This window comes from Anomaloglossus baeobatrachus, chromosome 1 (assembly GCF_048569485.1).
Source record: "Anomaloglossus baeobatrachus isolate aAnoBae1 chromosome 1, aAnoBae1.hap1, whole genome shotgun sequence".
Taxonomy (NCBI): Eukaryota; Metazoa; Chordata; class Amphibia; order Anura; family Aromobatidae; genus Anomaloglossus; species Anomaloglossus baeobatrachus.
Genome location: NC_134353.1, coordinates 143,388,928 through 143,397,734, shown reverse-complemented (window position 1 = coordinate 143,397,734; position 8,807 = coordinate 143,388,928). Strand labels below are relative to the sequence as shown.

At 43.8% G+C, this 8,807-nt stretch overlaps 1 long non-coding RNA gene across 1 annotated transcript; it reads left to right on the top strand.

The window, feature by feature from the left end:
- Positions 1-3,644: 3,644 nt before the first annotated feature.
- LOC142290500 (uncharacterized) lies at positions 3,645-7,741 on the top strand. The gene is made up of 2 exons (XR_012750326.1): positions 3,645-3,872; positions 6,024-7,741. It is a non-coding gene; the product is annotated as an uncharacterized LOC142290500 (long non-coding RNA).
- Positions 7,742-8,807: the final 1,066 nt, after the last annotated feature.

The window sequence follows — 8,807 nt, the reverse complement described above, 5'->3', positions numbered from 1 at the left end:
GAGCGTACACAGCAGTATCGGAGACAGGAGCTATACCAGCGGTAACTGGCACCCAGACGCAGAAGAGATAATGGCATCCGGATGGGTAGATACCTGTTTTTATAATGCAGGGACATGTGACATGGACATCCTATCACACATACCGTTGCTTCTCTGGGTAAAAGTCCACTTAGCTGTGTGTGTGTCTGGGATTGGCTGACATGCTGTCCCGCCCCACTACACACGCGCGCTTAGGGAAGGAAGACAAGGAAAAAAAAAAAAAATGGCAATCGCCATTATCCCAGCTGCAAAGCTGTGTATCTAATCCTCTGCTGTGTGATACTGTCTGCTGAGCTGTGTATCTAATCCGCTCCTGTGTGATACTGTCTGCTGAGCTGTGTATCTAATCCTATCGTGTAATACTGTCTGCAGGGCTGTGTATCTAATCCTATCGTGTAATACTGTCTGCAGGGCTGTGTATCTAATCCTATCGTGTAATACTGTCTGCAGGGCTGTGTATCTAATCCTATGTTGTGTGATACTGTCTGCTGAGCCGTGTATCTAATCCTCTCCTGTGTGATACTGTCTGCTGAGCATCTAATTCTCTCCTGTGTGATACTCCTGCTTTCCTTGGTGACACTTTAGACATTTCTGGTCACCAGGAAAATGGCTGTGCATTGTGTCCTTACATGTCATTCTCTGTTATCTGTTGTAAACACTCAGATTAGGAGGGGGGAGGCGTGCCATCACACACAGGAGAGCAGACTCCGCCCACTTTACGGCAGGCTGTAATCTGAGCTTTTTATACAGTGGAATTTCAGAAGCTGCTCCCCCTAGTGTTTAACAGTGGAAAATATCAAACTTTATTTTTTTTTTTTATATTTTGCACAATTAAAAAAAAAAAAATAATATTTAAACAAAACATTTAAACATTATTACTTTACATTTTTTCAGTTATTTTTTTTTTTTTTTTGACGATACCTTCCCTTTAAGGGCAGCTGGAGGCAATAAGGTACAAAGACAAACAAGCTTGCAGGCCAACATGGATCATAAAATCTTTAAACAAGTGAGGTGACCTTACAGCATCATGGAACAAACTCAGTAAGATGAACACCAATGATAAAGGTTGGAAAGATGGTTTAAGGCTATGTGCGCACTAGAAATGTGAAGTTTCTCAAGAAAATTTCTTGAGAGACTTCTGGGAGTGAAAGATTTCCGGACCTCCGGAGAAACTTCACATTTCTAGTGCGCACATAGCCTTAAGGGGTATTCCCATCACCAAGACCCTATCCCAATATGTAGTAGCTATAATAGTAATAATAATATTAGCCAATGCCTCCAATTAGATATGTAGTATAGTTCTCCTGATGTAAGGTGTTAAATACTGTTTGTATAGAGTCTAGTGCAAGGGTACAAGGGAAACACAGACACAGGTTTGCTAAACAGTTCTTGTATTACTTCATACAAGTGCACAAAACATGAAGGGTTAAACAGTTGCAGGGTGCAGAGGCTGGGAACAAATTAATCAGGAATGGATCCTCAAAGTTCAGCAGAAGGGTTCCTGTGTGGACACGAGTTCCAGGGATTCAAAACAGAGGATGGCAGAAAAGTAGTTTTTCCAAAGACTTCAGAAGATCAGGTTACAGGCAGGCTGCTAACAGGATTCAGAAGCATTGGTCCATCAGCTGAGATGGCTTAAGCAGGTAATTGAAAGGGAACAGGGTGGGAACATAGAAGCTGAGGAATCCATATTGACTGAGGGCAAAAGTGAGGGCAACAGAACAGGAAGCAAGATGGCCTATGAAGAAAAAACAGATTAAAGCAAAATGACAAAACAAGGCAAAAAGTCAGAGAACCTCACACTTGATTAGCTATGATTCTTATCTCAGTAACCACCTTAAGGCTTCTTTTAGAGTATTTTAGTGAGCTGTATGTAAGTCCACAATTCCCTCTCCATAGTACAAAAAATACCTTTTATTTTGCCCCTATACAGTGCAGTCCGGACCGATAGGCATCGCTGTTCTTGCTTCGGCACCTCCTCTCTCTTCACAATTGCCGTTCTTCTACTTGCTTCATATGGATCACATGTCCTATGTCATCACCACAGCGTCCCCCCCAAATGCATTCCTGGCCAGGCCTACTTTGCTCTGCCCTGCTAAAGGCAGAGCATAATTCTTTAATCCACGTGCGCCAGGAGAGTCAAAGAGCACCGATGACTCAGAAGTAAAGCAAGTGCATGTGCACTACAGTATTTTACCTTGCCCTCAGTACGCCTTCACAGGGTCATGATTAGGGGACACTATGGATGATGTAGGATGTCTCAGCCACGTGAAGCAAGGAATAGGACATTGATGGCAATGAGAGATGTTGCCAAAGCAAGACCAGTGATGCCCATCAGACCGGACCGCACTGTATGGGGGTATAATAAAAGGTATTTATTGTGCTACCGTATTTCCCTGAAAATAAGACCTACCCCGAAAATAAGCCCTAGTCGTGGTTCAATAATGAAGAGCAGCTAAAAAGTTAAAGAATACTTCAGGACACTTCATTATAGAAAGCAGACACCCCCCAAAAGAAAGAAGAGAGAAGAGAGAAGACCCCGCGATCATACTCACTAAACACCAACCGAGAGCAGTGGAATGCATCAAGGACCTGTGACGGAATGCACACCCACACACATCAGATCACACACACACATATGAGATCGCACACACACAAAATCAAACATCAGATTGCACACACACTCATCACATCCAGCCATATTGATTGCTTCTGGACAGCATAAGGACCTGGGACATTGTGCAGTGGAGCGCCAGGACCTGCGGGTGGAACGCATGATACAAGAGAACAGAGACCTCTGCTGGCTGGAAGAAGTGATATCACTGGATGTGGTGAGTGTGTGCGAGCGCGATTGTATGTGCAATCTCATGACTGTGTTTGTGAGTGTGTGTATGAGTGTGTGTGTGATCTGATGTGTGAATGTTGACCAGAAGCAGGGGAGAATGGCATTCAGCATACCTCATGAGAGCACCTGCCGGAGATCGCAGGAGGATCTGGGAACCATGTAGACACCCAGGGTCTGGTAAGTAGGACAATCCTGGGAAGGGGGATCTGCATTTTTTGGGTGGGTAAACTTTCCCTCAACCATGTTTCCCTGAGAATAAGCCCTACTATGAAAATAAGCCTTAGCGCTTTTTTTGGGGCAAACAAATATATAGACAGTGTCTTATTTTCGGGGAAACACAGTATGTAGAGAGGATTGACATCATATATTCAGCTTACTAGAATATTGTAAAAGAGACCTTAAAAGGTGCTGGCCGTACTGTACATTGTGAAAACATGGTGCCAGGTTCCCTTTAAGAGCTTAACAAGGTAAAACATACACAATAACAATCATAACAATCATTTGTTGCGGAGACACTGTAATAACTTATAATACACTAGCAGAACACTTATACGTTATCTCCAATACTGATCTACCCAAAAGCCAGTCTTTGCAGGTTATAAAACGTATTGTCAGCGAGATTGATCCAGCTTACTGAAGCTTATGTAATTCTGATTTGTATGTTGCACATTTCTATCTTGTCTCTCTATAAATTATATATGAATAAATATTGAGCGTTGTGTAATGGCTAAGTGTTCTAATGGCTGCCCCGACCGGCACAACACACAGCACTGCACTCCAGCCGCACCGGATGTTCTATTTTTATTATCGTGGTTGTGTCATGCATAGCTTCAAGGTTCGCTAATGAGGTTCCATCTGTCTATGCATTATGAATATCTATTTTTATTCTTCAAGGAAATGTGCCACCATTGTTACAACTTCTACGTATCTGACAAATATGAAAAGGTAATTGGACACTTTTTTAAAAGAAGAATAGATGCATTAACAGGTGAGGTTATTTGCATTTGTTTGTATTGTATAGCATAAATTTGCATTCTTTCAGTTGTTTAATGCATAATACCATGAAAGGGTCTTTCAACTACTGCACATCTACATAGATTATGAAACCTCCAGCAGTGATTTATGATGAGCCCGGTAGTGCTGCTGTCTGCGTCTGCCTAGCCTCTTCTTCTTTTCTTTTACAAAGCAGAAGACATTGCTTTTATCTGATTGTTCGGTATTCTCTGGAGTTAATGCAGGAAATATTGTAGAGCATTGTTATGATCGTTTATATTACTTACAACCAAATGTGCTACACATAGGGTCTGCTTCAGGCTTCAATGTCCAAAGCAGCGTTCCCGGAATTATGCTTTGTTAGGTTTCTCAAGGACGTTTTGTTCATGTTGTCCCTGCAAATATTTATTTCTTTTTCTTGTTAGTGTGCACTTGGTTTGCTGTCTTGATCAAGATTTTCTGGGCATGATCTTTACCATCGTGCTATAGTAAAAATAAGGAATTACAGCCAACTGCAACTTCATTATATCCCTATAGGACACAAGGTTCCAGAGGACCTTCTTATTGCCTACAGTGCAAATTTGTCATTTTTTTTCCAGTATTTCGGAGAAATAAACACAGCAGATAAGCTCTATGAATATTAAATCCATAATAATATATTTGTCTTAACTATTTAAAGGCCACTGGTATGCCTTTTTTAACTCATTAATGGCTTACAAGGATGACGTTAAAAGGATAGCACTGCTAGTAGTGCCGAAATCTTTGTTGTTAAAGGGGCTGTCCACTGCTTGGACAACACTTTCTCTATCACTATATTTCCCCCATATAAAATAAGGTCTTGTTCGCACGTCTTTTTTTTTGCTGCGTTATTGCACGTTTTTTTGGGTGCGGTTTTGATCCCAAAACTGCATGTATTTCCTTCCCCAGCAAAGTCTATGAGATTTCAGTTTTTCTGTCCGCACGTTGCAGTTTTTTTGGCTGCGTCTTTGTGGTGACCACAAAGATGCAGCATGTCAATTCTTTCTGCGTTTTTTCCAGCGTTTTTCGAGCCCTTCCAGTCAATAGATTTGAACTAAAAACACACTGGGCAAAAACGCTGGAAAAAAAACCGCAGTAAAACAGGGCAAAAAATGCATGCAGAGGGAGCGTATGTTTTGGGCCAAAAACGTGCATCTTTGTGATCACCACAAAGATGCAGTGTGCGAACATAGCCTTACAACACCTATATTCACCTCTGCTGTGGGCATCGGTCCAGTGATGTCAGTGTTTGCCTTCAATCTGTCACACAAGCCCTGTAGCCAAGGATCAGCCGCTTCATACTTACCTCCTTTAGATATAACTGACATCCAAAAAAAGACAGAGAGCAGCTGCAGTTCTCACTTTATGCGGGTCTCCGTTTCACCAGAAGGAAGTGAGAGGAAAGGGCTTACATGATATAGTAATTCACATGAGCTATGGGAAAGTTGATGCCGTTATCGCAGACACAGCACCCTCACTGGAGGTGAATACAGCTATTATTATTTTACATGGGGGAAATAGAGTGACTGTTAAGGGGTTGTCCGAGTAGCGTATAACCCCTTTAACTTTCAGTCTAAACATGCACATGAGTGGGTTTTCACATATAACTCTCAGATCCATGATATGCTATGGGATCTGTGCCTATGTCTGATTGTTTCCTTTGCTCAGATGGTCAAACTGGTGATGTGTCTGATTTTGATTCGAGTTGTCATGCCCTCAGTCATGTGGTCAGTCTCCCCTGGGCAGTAAGATCGACGTTCTCCCTGCACCCCCGTGCTGCCCCTAGGCCGGTTTCTGCTGCTGGCTCCATCGCTGCTGCGCAGTGTGTCATCCTGTCCACTGTACTGAGCGTTCCTCCACCTCCTTCCTCTTCCGGAACCTATGTTCTCTTAGCAGGTCCTTTGCGAGCACGCATAGGCAGCATGCGTCGCACTCAGCTATGATTTAAAGGAACAGTACACCTGTTTCTTGTCGTGTTGATTATGATTGCACGATTGCTCTCTGCTTATAAGGCACCTTTTCCCTATGGGTGGTGGCTGGGCAATGTGCTCATTCTTTTAAAATGTTGCTAGGGTTCAGGCCCTTTACTGCAGTGCTCTGCAAAATACTTACTTCTTTGTCTCCACAGAATTTCCAGCAGCTCGTCCATCATTCCTGGCTTCACTTTATGCCCTGGTTTCCACTACTGCTGTCATAACCCTTGAGGTCACCTTGGGACATTTCGGATTACGACTACGGCTAGAAACGCTTCGCCAGGATTGTGCAGAGCATCATGGTTTCCTTCTGCTGCCGGATCAGTTTCTCCAAGGTGGTGCAAAGCATTCCGGATTTTCTCCTCTGACTGAGCCGACATTCCATTGTCCAGTACGAACTATTACGGACTATTGAGTCATCCCCTTGGCAAGCGGCTTCCTGACCTTTCAGGCCTGTGCCAGGATAATCCCTGTATAGGGGCTTTCCTTCCGATTGCTCAGCGTTGTGACCCTTTGGGCCCTCTCATCTTCAGCTTCGTTCACAATGCTTGTAAATAAACCTTCTTCTGTTTTTCTCTAAGTTCTCTCCAGTCTCGTGCTGCATTGAGTAATCTGCTGCCACCATTCATCCGGTGGTTCAGTGAGTCCACAGAAACATCTCCACGCTTCTGGGCATCACACCAGTGTTGGATCAAGATCGGCAATGCAAGTTTATGGGTCTGTGGAAAATATCAGACCGCACTCGCATGACTGCAGTCCCATTTTCACAGACTGACATAATGGAGAAAGCGGAGAAACTTTCTTTTATCTCTCCAAATCTGAGAAAAACTGAACTCACTTTAATTATATCTAATCAGAGTCTGATTAACATAATCGGACTGTTTTTCTCAGATGGAGAGAAAATAGTAATTTGCAGCAACCCTGACAGCATTACCAGACTGGCTAATAAGAATCTCTCTCTGTTCCTCTCCTATCACTTGTTGGAATTTTGTGAGAGGAGTGACAGAGAGCTAATGGTCGAACTAGAGAAAGCTGTGGTTATCTATTCAGCAGATGCAGTGGCGTCTCTCTCTGGAGAAAAAGTTCTTTTGTTGAATCAGTCTCCCTTTTTTGTCTCCCCCTCTTCATTTTGTTTTTATATTAGTAGTAAGACTAGTGTGTTTGTTGGCCTGTTCACTAGTCAGAGCTAGCCCAGGGTCAGCCAGGGCCTAGGCACGTGATCACACATGGAGGGAAGGACCCATCTAGTGACATTAGGGAGTTCAGGGATCAGGCACAGATGAATTAGGTGATGACTCCTCTACTTTCTCCCTAGTGCTAGGGCCTACCTTTGCATCTTCCCTGGTGTACCCCTCCTCTTCTGCCGCATGCCAGGCATTTCTTTGCCCCAGTGTGATGGAAACACATACAAGGGATATCAATGTTATGGCAGCATATTTGTGTAAATTATAAAGCCCATTAAACCATTGCACATTCTCAGAAATAAGTGGCCTAAAAGTAAAAAATAGTGGCAGCAACCGTATCCATGAATGGAAAACTCCTTTTATTGCCTGAGAGTAGGTTCTCAGCTGCTCACACAGTAAAAAGGTCACCAAGTCCTTCCAACCCAACACGCGTTTTGTCATGCTTCTTCGGCGGGCAAAGAAGCATGGCGAAATGTGTATCAGCTTCAAATGATGTTTCCAGGAATGTAAAATAGTTTAATGGGCTTTATGATTTACACAAATCTGCTGCCATAACATTGATATCCCTGGTCCTTTTCTATTATTATATGCTGTTTGTATTGTATTTGTATTATTATAAGGCACATTTCTGGATTTTAATGTTATTTTTTTAATTTTTGTAAATTAATAAAGGTATACTTTTTAACATACAGCATTGTTACCTTCCTGTCTCCTGGCTATATCTTGTTCAAGTTTATGTATGAAATTCAGTTGTGAAGCATTCCTTGTGTTACACCATTACCGACGACCCCGCACTGTCCTTCCCATTTTCCAGTGGTGACGCCAGCACACTTACCTTCCCCGCTGCCCAGTGGTGGCTTCCATGTCCCCGGTCCCTGTTGTCAGCTGTCAGGGCCTGTGTACGCCACGCAGGCCACCTGTGAGTAAGCTAGGACGCGCGCACATCTATTCTTAAAGGGCCAGCATCCCCTAACTCAGAAGTGCCTCTAAGTCTTTGGCTTAGAGGCACTAGGTATTAAACATCCTCCCACTATGGGAGGTGCCTGGACAACATGGTCTATCCTTACAAATGCGTTGCTAGTTGTCAGGTTCTGTTGCTGTGTGCTGTACCTTAGGCCCCCTTCACACATACGTAAAAAAAGAACTGTTTTTTCACGTACATATTAAAGGGGTGGTTTGCTCCCCGTGCGCCATGTTTGTGGCACATGCATGTTCTCCGTGTGTTATACGTAATAACACACGAAGAACGTAAAGTCCCGTCTTACCTGTTTCTTCCGGAGCTGTCTGTGGTGCTGAATGACAGTGTCCGGCACAGGCCACACCCCGCTGACGCTGCTTCCAGCCCCCAGTGACAAAGTTGCGTTGTTCAAATTCACTGGGTGTCGGACGCAGGTGACAGCCGCGGCAGAGATTGCAGGTCTCATGGAGGTGAGTATGTGTCTTTTTTATTTTTACAATGACACGTGTTTCTCCAGCGCGTGTCACGTGGGCCCGCATCCACACTACATCCGTGTGGTACTTGTGTGGGCCATGTGACACCCATGCTGCCGGACAAAAACAGATATGCCTCCGTATGGAGCACACGGGCTCACGTCTGCTCCACACGGAGACACGGGCCAATGACTGAACACGTGCGTGCACATAAATCCATTGATTTTAATGGGTTTTCATGTGCCCGTGTCTCCGGTACATGCAAAAATGGACCTAGCACGTACTGGAGGCACGTGCGTGTGAAGGGGGCCTTAAGCTGTGTTT